Source organism: Sarcophilus harrisii, chromosome 1, assembly GCF_902635505.1.
Source record: "Sarcophilus harrisii chromosome 1, mSarHar1.11, whole genome shotgun sequence".
Taxonomy (NCBI): domain Eukaryota; kingdom Metazoa; phylum Chordata; class Mammalia; order Dasyuromorphia; family Dasyuridae; genus Sarcophilus; species Sarcophilus harrisii.
Window position 1 is genome coordinate 609,721,183 of NC_045426.1, and position 13,991 is coordinate 609,735,173.

The 13,991-nt window shown below is 38.8% G+C and overlaps 1 long non-coding RNA gene across 1 annotated transcript; it reads right to left on the reverse strand.

The window, feature by feature from the left end:
- Window positions 1-2,057: 2,057 nt before the first annotated feature.
- Window positions 2,058-13,125, reverse strand: LOC116420687. Its single transcript, XR_004231086.1, has 3 exons — window positions 12,797-13,125; window positions 3,298-3,460; window positions 2,058-2,942 (listed from the first exon to the last, which is right to left on the reverse strand). It is a non-coding gene; the product is annotated as an uncharacterized LOC116420687 (long non-coding RNA).
- Between the last annotated feature and the right edge of the window lie 866 nt (window positions 13,126-13,991).

The window sequence follows — 13,991 nt, forward strand, 5'->3', positions numbered from 1 at the left end:
GCCCATGACTGTGGACAAGACACTCATGTTTCAGTAACCAGATAGCTTTGCAAGATAATAAGTAATGGATGAATTTCTGATTTTATATTAGAAAGTTCCCCACAACAATAAAATCACAAGTGAAGACCTAGGGGAAAAAAAGCCATAAAACACAATACAGATGTCAACTAATAGAATTATTCTAGAAAAAGTCTTTTTTTTTTAACATATTTCCATATGAATCACATTGGAAGAGAAAAATCAGAACAAAGGGGAAAAACCACAAGAAAAAAAACAGAAGAAAAAAAAAATGAATGTAGCATGGGTTCATTCATATTCAGTCTCCATCTCCTGTCTGGATGTGGGTAGCATTTTCCACCCAAAGTTTATTGGGATTGCTTTGTATCAATGAACTTCTAGGAAGAACCAAATCTATCACAGTTGATCATCGCACAATTTTATTGTTGCTGTGTACGATGTTTTCTTGGTTCTATTTGTTTCACTCCTGAAAATCTTTCCAAGCCTTTCTAAAATCAGCCTGTTCATTTGTAATAGAATAATATTCCATTATTTTGATATACCATAACTTATTTAGCCATTCCCCAATTAATGGTCTAGCCTCTGTTTTTAAAAGTCTGGTTATCATTGCCATCTGATTATCCTGGCTACCTGTCCCTCAGCCTCAGTAGGACAGCACCTGTCCTTCCCTTAATCTTCCCTTTATCTCCAAGCTCCATATTTCTTTTCATTAATTTCTCCCTCATTGAATATAACGATCAGAGAACTCCTTCTCCCCATCTAACAGACTGAATCATCTTCCTTGGAGAGATCCCCACATTTCTGTGGGACATATGTTGTGACCTCTTGCTTTAGGCCACAAACTTTAAAGTGATGAACTCCATTTGTGGTCCTGGCAACTGGGGCTTTTGTGTTGATGACTGGTCAGTCAGCAATAGCAATACCCCTCTAAGTTGATATAAAATTGATATGGCTGATGAGCCATAACTACTCTGACTTACGAAAAATCCTATCCATACCCCAGAGGAGAAAAAAAAAGCTAATTTGGGGAGGGAGACTCCAACTTCTTTAGAGAGTGACTCTTTAGCAGTTCTCCTTTGATTTCCCTCCAGGTAGAGAAGGAAAACTAAGGGGAGGACAGCTGAATCCCAAAGAGTTATACCCCAAAGAGGCTGGAACCTTTCCAGTTTTTCATATAACCTACAGATGGAGTTGATTCCCATAAGCCTCTCTTCCCTTTCCCAAAGCTTTCAGATAAGTACTTGAAGTGTTACCTTTAATCCAATTATTGTTTTATTAAACAAGTTTCAATCAAAATAAATTGTGTGTAGACTAGAGATATGGCAGCTTGGGGAAGAAGTAGGAGAGTTGGGGGGGGGGGGAGGAATGCTACATATATCTTCAAGTACTTAAATCAAGTATTTGCTTGGATACAGCATTAGAACAGAACTGCCTGGTCCCACAGTGCAGAATGAGAGTGCAATGTGGGTGGAAATTCTGGAGAAGGTATATTTTGTCCTGACCTGGTCAAAAATTGGAATGGACAATTTTGTTAAAGAAATGAGTTCTCCATCACTTAAAGCATACAAGTAGAGACTATCCAATCCCACATTCCTTTGGACTAACTGGTCTCTAATTCCTACGATATTCAAATGAGAGGGATAGAAAGAATGATCAATTTTGTGGCCAAAAGATGCAGATTCAAGGTTTTAAAATTCCATCAAATGTGTTCCTGGGCCAAAAGAAAGCCTAGTTTAGTTAGAAGAGCTTTGTAGTCAAGAGGTTCAAATTCTGCTCCTGATGTCTACCAGTATGACCTTATTAGGTAGGTCACTCAACAGTTTCCTCAATAAAAAAAAAACAAAGTTGGATTAGGGGTTTTTAACCTCTTCTGTGTCGGGGAGTCCTTTGGCAAACTGTTAAAGCCTATGGGGACACCCTTTCTAAAAAATGAGGTTTTTTAATGAATCAAAATCTCTATGATTGAAAAAGGGAGGAAGGAAAGGAAGGAAGGAAGGAAGGAAGGAAGGAAGGAAGGAAGGAAGGAAGGAAGGAAGGAAGGAAAGGAAGAGAAAGAAAAATTAAAAGAAAAAATTATGCTTTGCATAATGTCCAGCTTAAAATATATGATACATACAAGTATATATATATATATATATATATATGCATGTCTGTATGTATACATAGCTACATGTATACATACATATGTGTGGTATACGTGTGTTTATATATAAATTTTATGTGTGTACCTATGTATTTCCTTCTTCCATGCTAATTAGCCACTGTGACTGGACAAATTGCTTTCCCACACATCTTTATTTGCTCACTTATGAGTGGATTAGCTTCAATTATGCCTAAGGTCCCTTTTAGCTCTAAATCAATGACTGTGTGATTCCATTCCCCTTCTGTAAGCATTTGGAGAATGTGAGACCCAAAAGACCCACCCCTGCCCAACACCTCCTCCACTTGACTGTCGGTCATTTACACAGACAGCTTGGGGAAAATCTCATCATAGCCTCCAAATCACACGTGTTCCTCCAAAAATGGGGGGAGCCAGTCCAAAGATGAAATGGCTTCTTTTGATTAAATCAATCAGTTCCACAACAGAAATAAGCAAGAGTTCGGCCTGTTCTTCCTGTGGGCTCCCAGTAGATGGAACAGCTTTTATTTCTATGTAAGTCATTATAATTTCACTTCCTAGATTCTGTCTTCCCCTGGGCAGACAGAGCTTCAATTGCCCTTGGCTCAGCAGACACACAGGCCAGTCTCGCTAATCCTAACACTGTGCTCTTTCAAATGGAAAGTCCAATGCTGCCGAGGACTCATGGGAAAGGAAACATGAAATCTCAATGTTCGGTCCAGGAAAACTGAGATTAGGATTCTCAGGCTCACTAGTTCTTCCATTATGGATGCTGACAGTGCCTGGAGTTCTTGCGATGAGATCGCTAGGGAGAAAATAAAAACAAATAGAATTGAAGCTTTATACTGTGAAATCTTAGAACCACTGTCCACTTTCCTCCCTACCTTCATCTCCTGATCCTACCTCATTTTATACAGTCTCCCCCCCTCAATTCCCAACCCCAATCCTATGTCCACACCCTTTTCCAGTGTTTCTCTGCATTAGGAGAGTTTTTTTGTTTGTTTGTTTGTTTTTAATGTTGGCCTTCTCTAGAGCGAGACCTGAATTCAAATCAAGATTCAGACATTTAGTAACTCTGTGTCACTGGTCAAATTACTTAAACCCTGTCTACCTCAACTTTCTTGGATACATTCCAAAATGGGAATAATAACACCACCTACCTTCCACCATCCAGGGATGTTGTGAGAATCCAGTGAAATAATATTTGTAAAGTGCTTCTGGCACATAGTAGACACTTAATAAATGCTTGTTTCCTTCCTTCACCTCAAAATTGTCCTTTGGTATAATAATATTGTACCCCCAGTGAGAAATCTGTCAGCCCTTCTGGTTCCCATGGAAAAGAAAGGGAAAAAAAGTGAATTTTAATATTCAGTAGGGGAAGAGGAAAAAGGGAAGATGATCTGTGCTTCCCATCAGTTGACAAAAGGCAGCAAAGTATTCCCTACATTGACTTCGACATTTTTTTAATAATATACCCCCATCAGTCGAAAATTTCTGAGCACGCTCCTCCAATATAGGAATATTTATACCTCTACAATTTATATAGACATACTCTATAAATAATTGTGTATATTATGTTAAGTTACACAAAATAAAAAATTTTTAAAGAAAAGTTAAAGATGAAACATTTGATGCTAAAGTCCATAGGGAATTTCTGAGTTAGATCCGTGCTTCAGGAATATGAGTTTGGCAGCTGTTCAAAGGATAAATAGAAACAAAGACTGAAAGGAGGGAGAGCAATTAGAAGGCTACCGCATAATCTAAGCATATGATGATGAGGGCCCACACTGGTGCTGGTTGTGTTAGTAGAAGCACAGATGAGAGGGATATTGTAGGGATCAGAATGGCATGATTTGGCAACTGTGGAAGGAGGGATAGTCAATGATGATTGATATTCAGGTGCCAAACTGGGACACTGGAAGAAAGGGGATGTCTTAGACTTAGAAATTTGGGAGAGAGATGAATTTAGAGGAAAAGATAATAGACATAATCCATGTAGAATGCGTGCATTTCTTATACATCTGCTCATCCTGTGCTATTCATTCTGTGAGACTAAAAGCAACAGCGGTGGGGAGGGGCTTTTTCCCAATGACCATTGCCCCCAACACTATCCAAAATTGCACAGAGCTAGCCAGGGGACATCTTCACAGTCACAAGTATATTTAGAAGGTAAGATGAGGTAGGGGTGGAATAGGGTATGATTTTTCCTAACAGTGTCTATTGGTACTGGATTCTAGGTCTAGGTTGAACAATAACTGCCCCAAATGGTCCACTTGAGCCAGTAACGAAGAGGTTGGGACCTCATACAGGAAGGGAGAAAAGTAAGGGAGCATGGATGTGTTGCCAACAAACCCCGAGACTGGTTAACACAAGGAGAGTTTGATGTAATTCATTTTCCCTTATTCCAAATGCTTGATCATTTACCTTTGGGGATCATGTCCTGGTCCCCAAGGAAACTGGTGATCCCACTTTGGACATTGTCGGCAGAGAATGTTGGATTGGCTATTCAAAAAAACATAAGGTTCCCATCCTGACTTTTATAGTCTTCCATGATTATGAGCAAGTCACTAAACTACTTGAAGTCACTAAACTACCATTATAATACCTATAGATCTACCTCATAGATGTTCCAGAAAGATCAAGGAAGGCAATGTATATGAAATTTTGAAGGGATATATATATATATATATAAAACTTTATCGTTGCTAAAGCAAAACCTGCTTTTGCTAAACAAGACCCAGAAACAAGTTACTTTGTGTGTCCTTTGGTAAGGTCTCAGTTTCCTTTTCCATAAAAAGGATAATTTGGATTCTATGATCTCTAAGATCCCTCCCATTTGGCAAATTTGATGCTACTATTTAACTGCCTCTTTTTCTCCTGAGCTCTTTCAAACTAATGCATGTTCTAAACAGGTCCACCAGACCACTATTTTATTGCCAGAGGGCAATCAGACTCGTTGATTTCCATTACTGGAATTTAAATTATCAGAATTTTTGAAACAGCAATTCAAAAGCCTATTAAAGATTAAAGAAGAGAGAATATTGAGAAAGGATGGGATGCAGGGGCCAGACTTTTCACTGAGACTGCACTCTGACCAGATGTCAAACTTTTAGAAAGCAGCAATCAAGACTAGTTGATACTGGTTTAAAAAAAAAACTGAAAAGTAGAACTGATAAAATAAATAAATACAAAAAAGCCTATTGTTCAAAAAAAAGAAAGGAAAGATAACCATTGTGGGAGTGACTGCTTATTCAAAGCGAATTTGGAAAATTGGATAGTATGTTTGCGAAAAAATATAATTAGACCATCTTCCCTAATAAATGTAAAAGGTCAAATAAGAAAAAAAATTAAAAATAAAAGGAGATACCTTTCAAACCTACAGTTCATAGAGATTTCATTTCAAAGGACAGATGAAATCACAAAAGCCAAATAAACCATTTGATTATATAAAATTTAAAATCATTTGCACGAACACAATCAATGCAACCAGAATAAGCAGCAAGAAGCTGTTGGGTTGAGAAAGAAAAAAAAAAAGTTTCCATCAAATATCTGATAATAATCTAATGTCTAATATCTATTGGCAATTCATGTATATTAAAATCTACACCATTTGTGATCATTCTACAACAGATGTATGACCAAAAGATATGAACAGCTTTGAAAAGAATGATCATTAACAACTATTAACCTAATATGACTAATAAAAGAAAAGCACTAGTAACAAGAGAAAAAGACAATAACAAAAAGTAATGAGAAAAGAAAAATAATAAAGACTATAAAATTGATTAATATCCATTTTAATTTGGGGCAGATAGGTAGTGCAATGGACAAAAAATAATAAAGACTATAAAATTGATTAATATCCATTTTAATTTGGGGCAGATAGGTAGTGCAATGGACAGAGAGCTCTGGACTTAAAATCAGGAAGACCAGAGTTCAAATTCATCCTCAAACACTTAATAGTTCTGTGACCCTGGTCAAGTCAAATGAGAAAATAATTGTAATGCACTTACTACAATGCCTGGCACATAGTAAGTACTATATAAAAATTAGCTATTATCATTATTTTATTATGATTATCCTGCAGACATTTGCTGTATGTCTAGTATATCCAAGATTCTAGAGATACAAAGAAAAAAACAAATTTAAGTAGTCCTGCCCTCCAAAGAATATAAACTCCCTTCAAAGAGTTTATATTCTATCAAAAGCATATGACATTTTAACAGATAATTGTATACATAATAATAGGACCTAATTATTGGGATCAAAAATTAGGTCCTATAAAGGATAGCCCATGAGCTGAACCTTGAAACCTTATTTCAGATGCAAAAGTTGAAAGGACATTGACTACAGTTGTGAGAGACAAGTGTTGTGCACAGGGAATAGCAAGTATGTGAATTTTGATGTGTTGAGTGGGAAATGTATAAAAAGTCTATTGCAATCTACATACAGATTGTAAAGGCTTTTAAACAGCAAACTCCCAATTTTTAATTTTAACAGAAAAAAGACTCTAAGTACTTTATGTCTTACAGAGCTGCTTAGGGTTGGTTTGAAATAATGGAGTTTTAAAGAAATAAAAGCCAGTGACCACCAGGAGCAAGAAAGGCCTTGAAAATCCAGCCTGAGGGAGGTACACAAGGGCCCAGGCTCTGGCACTTGTGTTTCATTTTCAAGATTCTCCTTGATATCAGTTAGGAAAACCGGGTCCCTCCCCCTACCAATTCAAAGAAGTGCTAGGTATTTCTCAGTTCACAGCAAGTCCATGTGGAAACAGAATTCTGTATTGGTCTGAGCCCAAGTCCATTGAGTTCTAGCCCTCACTGTCACTGATCAGCAACATGATCTGTCAAAGCAAACACAATTTCACAACATTTAAGTGAAAACCAGATGTTACAAGAAAAATGAGCATGTACGTGATATCCAAGAAGTTTACAATCCATCCTGAAGTTTGCACATTTATGACAGCAGGACAATGAGGGGATACCAGAAATCTCCGTCTAAAGGGGCATGGCATGGGAGGGGAGAGGTGCAGAACAGGTAAGAAAAGGGGGAAAACCCTCCCAAAGGGGAGGAACAAGACAACAGCAAAAGCCACATTCTTTCCCCTTGGGAACGACTAGATAGACTAGATAGGATGGTTTGCTTATCTACAAGGGTCTCAGTCGCACAAGCCTAATAGATCTAGTGTTTCTGAAAAATATGGCAACTCAAAAAGTCAAGTTCAGAGGACCCCTTAAAATTTCTTAACAGACCTTATGAGGGCTTTAGAATAATGAAAAGTCACAGTTGAAGGGAGCCTTCAAAATGACCTAGTTCAACTTCATTATACAGAGGAAGAAATTCAGATCCAAAGAAATTAGGTGAATCACCCCTGAGCATAGAGAAAACAGGACTAGAATTAACACTGAGCTTCCCTACTCTGCCTATATGTCTTAGAAGCAGCAATGTGGTTCAGTGACTAAGGAGTCCGGCCTGATGGCAGGAAGATGTGAGTTCAAATCTATCCTCAGATATTTACTAGTTGTGTGACACAAGAAAAGTTACTAAAGCTCAAGTTTCCTCAATTATAAGATGAGGCTAATAATATCAACTACTTCCCAGGGTTGTTTTTAGGATTAAATGAAGTATTTGTAGAGTACTTAGCCCAATGCTATGTAAATACTATTATTTTTAAACTTTCTTTCTATTACATGACTCTCAGCAAGGAATATAATGCCTTGTTTTCTACCAAAGTAAAGTGAGAATAATAGTATTTGATTGTTCTCCTAGCTTTGGAAATGATTATAAGGATCTAATGAGAATCTGGGTTCAAATCCTGGCCTAGGTAGATAGTACCACATTCAGTGATTTCATAAAAACAGATCAGTAGGAGTGAGCTCAATTCCAAAAGAAAAAAATCTAATGTAAATTATTAGTGGAATGGTTTATGAGCTCTTAGAAAGGAACCAGAGATAATTCTCGAAACTGCATTTTAAAAAGGAAATAGGTGATCACTGTGAACCAACACAAGCTCAGTAGGAGCAAATTCTGTCAGACTAACCTCACTTCCTTTTTTGACAGGGATACTAAACTAATCTATTAGGAAAACAATAACAATAATAGAAGTAATCATAGCAGCTAGTATTCCTATAGTATTTTAGGCATTTTGCAGAGCACTTTACAAATCACATTTTCCCTCATTTTATCTTCACAAAAAGTTTCAAAATTATTCTCCCCCTTTCATACATAAATAGAGGCAGAAAGCAGGTAACTGACTTGTTCAGAGTCACACATCTGATAAGTGTCTGAGATTATGTCTCAACTCACATCTTCCTAATTCCAGATCTTGAGTCGTTTCCACTGGATAAATCCAAATAGTGTATCTGAATTGCAGCCAGAATTCTGACAGTCTTTCATGATATACTTGTAGGAAAGATAAAAGCACTAAAGCACTAGATCATAGTAAAGTCAGATTCTAAGCCAGTTGAGTCTTGAGACTCAATGTGTGACTGTTATCCTCAAGGTACCTCATTAGGAAAATGCCACAGAGTTCTGTCTTGAGCTCTGTTCAACAATTTCATAACTGAAATTATGGGATGAAAGCGTGTGTAACCTGCTGATAACAAAGCTGCAAAGAACAATCAATGTCCTGGATGACAAAATCAGTAGCCGATGGTTTCAACCCTGTGGAATCATGAATAACAGTTATTGTAATTAAAGATAACAGCAAAAAAAAAAAAATCCAAAGTCCTTGATTTAGTTCAAATAAGGGATGGAAGAATTTTGACTAGAAATTCAATGCAGGAAACGTTAAGCACCTACCCCATGTAAAGCACGTGGCAACCTTTCCACCTGACCTGCTGCTGAAATCTTTCATCTATGTAGTGTCTCCCATTGTGAGCTTCCAAACTGGAATTATGCCCAAAGGGCTATCACTGTGCAAACCCTTTGATTCAGCAGTACCTCTACTGGTCTTATATTCCAAAGAGATCACAAAAAAAGGAAAAGAACCCACATGTGCAGAAATGTTTGTGGCAACCCTGTTCGTAGTGGCAAGAAACTGGAAACTGAGTGCATCAGTTGGAGAAGGGCTGAATAAGTTATGGTATATGAATGTTATGGAATATTATTTTTCTGTAAGAAACAATCAGCAGGGTGATTTCAGAGAGGCCTGGAGAGACTTACGTGAACTGAGGCTAAGTGAAGTGAGTAGAACCATTGTACACGGCAACAAGATTATTTGATGCTCCATTCTGATGGATGTGTCTCTTTTCAACAATGAGATGAGTCAGGCCAATTCCAATAAGACTTGTGATGAAGAGAGCCATCTGCATCCAGAGAGAGGACCATGGGGACTAAATGTGAATCAAAACATACCATTTTCACTTTTTTATTGTTGTTTGCTTGGGGTTTTTTCCTTTCTCTTTTTCCTTTCTGATCTGATTTTTCTTGTACAGCATGATAAATGTGGAAATATGTTTCTAAGAACTGCACATGTTTAATCTATATTGGATTATTTGCTTTCTAGAGGAGGGGCATAGAAGGGAAGGGAGGGAGAAAAATTGGAACAAAGTTTTGCAAGGGTGAATGTTGAAAACTATCTTTGTATGTATCTTGAAAATAAAAAGCTATTAAAAATTTTTTAAAAAAGAATGTGAACTCTGTCTTAATTCCTAAGTGCTGCCTTGTGCACATCCTCAGTGTTTGCCACAATGGTCTGTGTTTTATTCATTCACTTGATTTTTCACTACTGGAGTGCTAGAAATCCCTGCTTTCTAGAAATACACAGTGGAAATGGAAGGGGGAAGAGAAAAAAAGGGAGATGTCACATACACAAAGACAAATGGATGGAAGGTAATTTGAAGAAACAAAAAGAGCATTTGGGAGGATCAGGGAAAGTTTCACAGAGAAGGTGGTGTTGTTCAGTTGTTCTTCAGGAGTATCTGACTCTGATACCATTTAGTGCCTTCTTGGTAGGGATACTGGAATGGTTTATCATTTCCTTTTCCAGCTCATTTTACAGATGAGGAAACTGAGGCAAATAGGGTCACTAGTGTCTGAGGTCAGATCTGAACTCAGAAAAGTTAAGTTTTCCCCACACAAGTCCTAGTGCTTTATCCACAGCCACCACCTACCTGTCTACAGAGAGGGCAAGACCTACGACATATAAGGGAACAGGGAAAAGACTCGAAAATTCTAATAGATCACAAATTACTGGTGTGATGTACAAACTCCCTCCAAAAACAAACTATATTGCAATAGGGCTGCATCAGTAAAAACATAAGTGTCTCATTTGTGCCATTCCTCTAATTCCATATCTGAGAGAGTTTAAGGTCAAGGAAGGAAGGAAAGAAATGTTTTGTATAATTTCACATGTGGTTTCTTAATTATAGACAGGGATGAGGGAGAAAAATAAGGGAACTCAAAAATTTTAAAGACAAATGTAAAACAAATGGTTTTAAATGTAACTAGATAAAAATATCAAATAAATTTTAAAAGACTATTTCCTGTACCTTAATTAGTCCGGGGAGGAAGAGGGGAGAACTTATGTGGGTACACCATTCATGGGTCTATGCTATTATGTGTCTGGCAAAACTATGTTTGGCTTTGGCTAAACTATAGCCATTGGGGCTTACCATTGGGCTCACTCCTTAAATAGGCAACTGGCTGCTTTCTCCATCCAAGGCCTTTATGGAAATTCTGTCCAAACCTGTTTGGAGTCCTAATTGTAAAAACTTCCTATGGGTGTTTTGGTTTAAACGAGTACTCCAAAACTCTTTGGCTGCTTGTAAAATATCTTGTAAGTCCGTCTGGGCCATCTCCAGCTCTATCCCCAGCTTGGAATTTGAAACAATGCATGAAGAGAACTTTCATTTAAGTGTTCAGTGTGTAAGAGTGGATCGCATTATAGCAGAGCTCCACAGTGGGCAGAAGGGTAGACCAGTCATCCTGGTGGCATGAGGTGGCAACAGTAGAAAGTGTCCATACAGCTTGTTCTGACAGGCCATCAGTCTAACACAGTCAGAACAGGCAGCATTTCATCCCCAAGATACTGATATCCAAGAGGCAGTCTAGTGATCGGTTTCATACTTTTCACTTCTCATCCTCCACCAATCTGCGCTCCCTCACCTGGCCCCAAACTACCCCTAAGGTACAGTCACCAAGATGCCTCACTTCCATAGCCCACCTTTTCCCTGCCACCTGCATGGAGATTCAGGCCATTATTTCTTCTCATCAGACCACCTATGACACTATACTGCCCCCATTCCCCAACCTACTCCAATTGATCTTGCCCCAGGTGAAAGAATTCCTAGTTACAGCTCTGGCCATCAGATGGGGAATGAATGAGAAGCCATCCTTAAGATGACTTAACCCATACAGCAATGAACAAAGCAGAATGAAATTTTTTTGACAGATTTGGGGTGAAGGAACAGAGCCTGATCCAGGCTTTGGTGACTTTGAAAACACAGAATATAAAGTCATCCAGGCAAAAAATTTACTTGAAAAATAATGAAGCCATCTTAGGTGCTGAGGGAAGCCGGTGCAGGAGCTTGAAGTGAGCCATTTTCAGGAGAGAATTCCATGGCAACCCCTCAAGAAAGTTGCAGCTCAGTGGTGAAGGTGGCAGCTCAATGGAGGCACATAATTAAAAAAGGTCACAATAGCTCCTTATGAGGTCCTACACTGCAGAGTGCTCTTCACAAGACCAAACATATAATAGACACAGGTCACCAGAATTCTTATACCCTGACATATGAGTTACCCTCCATGCTCGGTCCTGGCTCAGGGGTGGTTTAAAGTTCAAATGTTCAATTAGATCCACACCAGAAAAGAAGATAAATAAACTCAACCTCAGAGGGGAGATGCCCACTATTCTCTGCTCTGCTGGGGCTCCACAATGTTGTCCTTCCTACCTCAGCTGACCACTGGCTGAGCCCTATAATATGTATCTAGAACTTCTCATACCTGAACCAGCTCTGAAAGATCTACTGAAGGTGATTCAGCTGCATAATTGTCTAGGTGGAAAAACTAGCATATCACAAAATGGTTAGGGACAGGGTGAGATATAGAGACTGGGTCCTGAGACACAGGAGTGGTTTTCACCAACTCTTATCGTCTGCAGCAAGTATTATAGAAACTTTAGCTGGCTACACATAAGAAATCTGAATAAAACTTTCTATTTTATCTCTTCCTGTCTGGATTTTTTTCAATTTGTTGATAATGCACTAGGTTTTAATGATCTGACTAAACTACTGTCAAGGTGCTGGTTCACCCTTAGATAATGACCCCAAACCCCCAATGCCATCATCATGGCTAGCAGCTCTTTTTCCCAAATCATGTGGTTTTTTTCTGCTGTAAAGTCCCATATAGATTTCATGAAAAAATATTCCCAAGGCTGAAATACTATGGGGAGAGATCCTGGCTGAAGGTAGGATCGTCTCCCCAGCAGGAGACTTCAGTTCCCATAGCAAGTTTTCATGTCTCTGGAAATGTCAGCCACAGGAGCCCAAATGAGCCGAATGTTTTCTTAATTCCCCAAAAGTATTTTTTTTTTTTTTTTGCAACAGAGGTCCAGAGAAAAGCCATTGGATGCTAGAGAAGATGGGTGAGACAGTTTGTCAAAGGTGTAAAAATGTAAGTTAAAGTAGTACTAGGCAAGGGCCTGAGGTCATGCCATACCTTAATGGCGTTCAGGACCCAATAGTCATATCCAGGACTTAGGTCCCCCTTCTTTTTTCTTGAGAAAAATCGAAGATCAGTAAAGGTACAGATGATCATCAGACAAGGCCGTTTGGCCTGATTTTTCTTCACATATTCCTGGAGCATTTCCTTCTTGGGCTTGATCAGGGAATAAATTCCACTTGAGAGGTTGAAGAAGTCCAGGAACAATGAGCTACAAAATCTCAGTATTAAGGAGTAAGAGAAGATCAGGACCTCCAATTCAACAGCATTGAAAGGATCCCGAGACCAAGGTAACAGTGAGACAGTGTCTTATATGTTCTCCTCTTCTTCCTCCTCCTCCTCAAAATTCTACTGACAGTTGGTAGAGCAAATTCCAACCGTCCTTGTGTCCCAAGGAATGCCTGGGGCAGACTAGCCCCTTCCCACAATCCCCAGGAGTTCAGAGTGAGCTACTTTTCATATTCCCCCTCACCCAAGGCCCACAAGTTTAACTTCTTGAGTCATTAGATCACAAGAGTCAGGTGTAATCCCCAATTAAGTTTGTTTAGTAAGTGAGGCTCCTGCTCCTGTTTCCAGTAGACCAGCTCTATGTCCAAGAAACTGAACATATTCACCAAAGCTCATACCCAAAGTATTTTTCTTCCTGGTAGTTAGATTTAAGACATAAATGAAAATATCAGATTTCTTGGTTGGAGAGGAGTAGAGGGGGGGAATGGGGGAGTGGTGGCTGCCCCATTGACCTAGGACCACATTGATTTACAGCCCCTTTGGGCCCTTGGTCAGCCACTAAGGAGAGCCCAATATAAATTACACTCCAGAATGCACTAAAAGCATGGGGGATGTGGAAGTTCTGGAGTCAGAAAAGTTCATTTTTCTGAGTTCAAATCTGATTCCAGACACTTACTAGCTAGCTGTGTGACCCTGCACAAGTCACTTAACCCTGTTTGCTTCAGTCCTTTATTAAATGAACTGAAGAAGTAAATAGGAAGCCATTCTAGTATCACTACCAAGAAAACCCCAAATAGGTTTATGAGAGATCAAATATGACTGGAATGACTGAACAACATTTCTGGTGAAGGAAGAGATAGGGGGGATCAAGTAAAATTACTCTCTCCTTCCCTCTACTCATCCACCATAATGACATGCCATGGAGCTATCCACACACTGGAAGACACCATACCCAGGAGGGAGC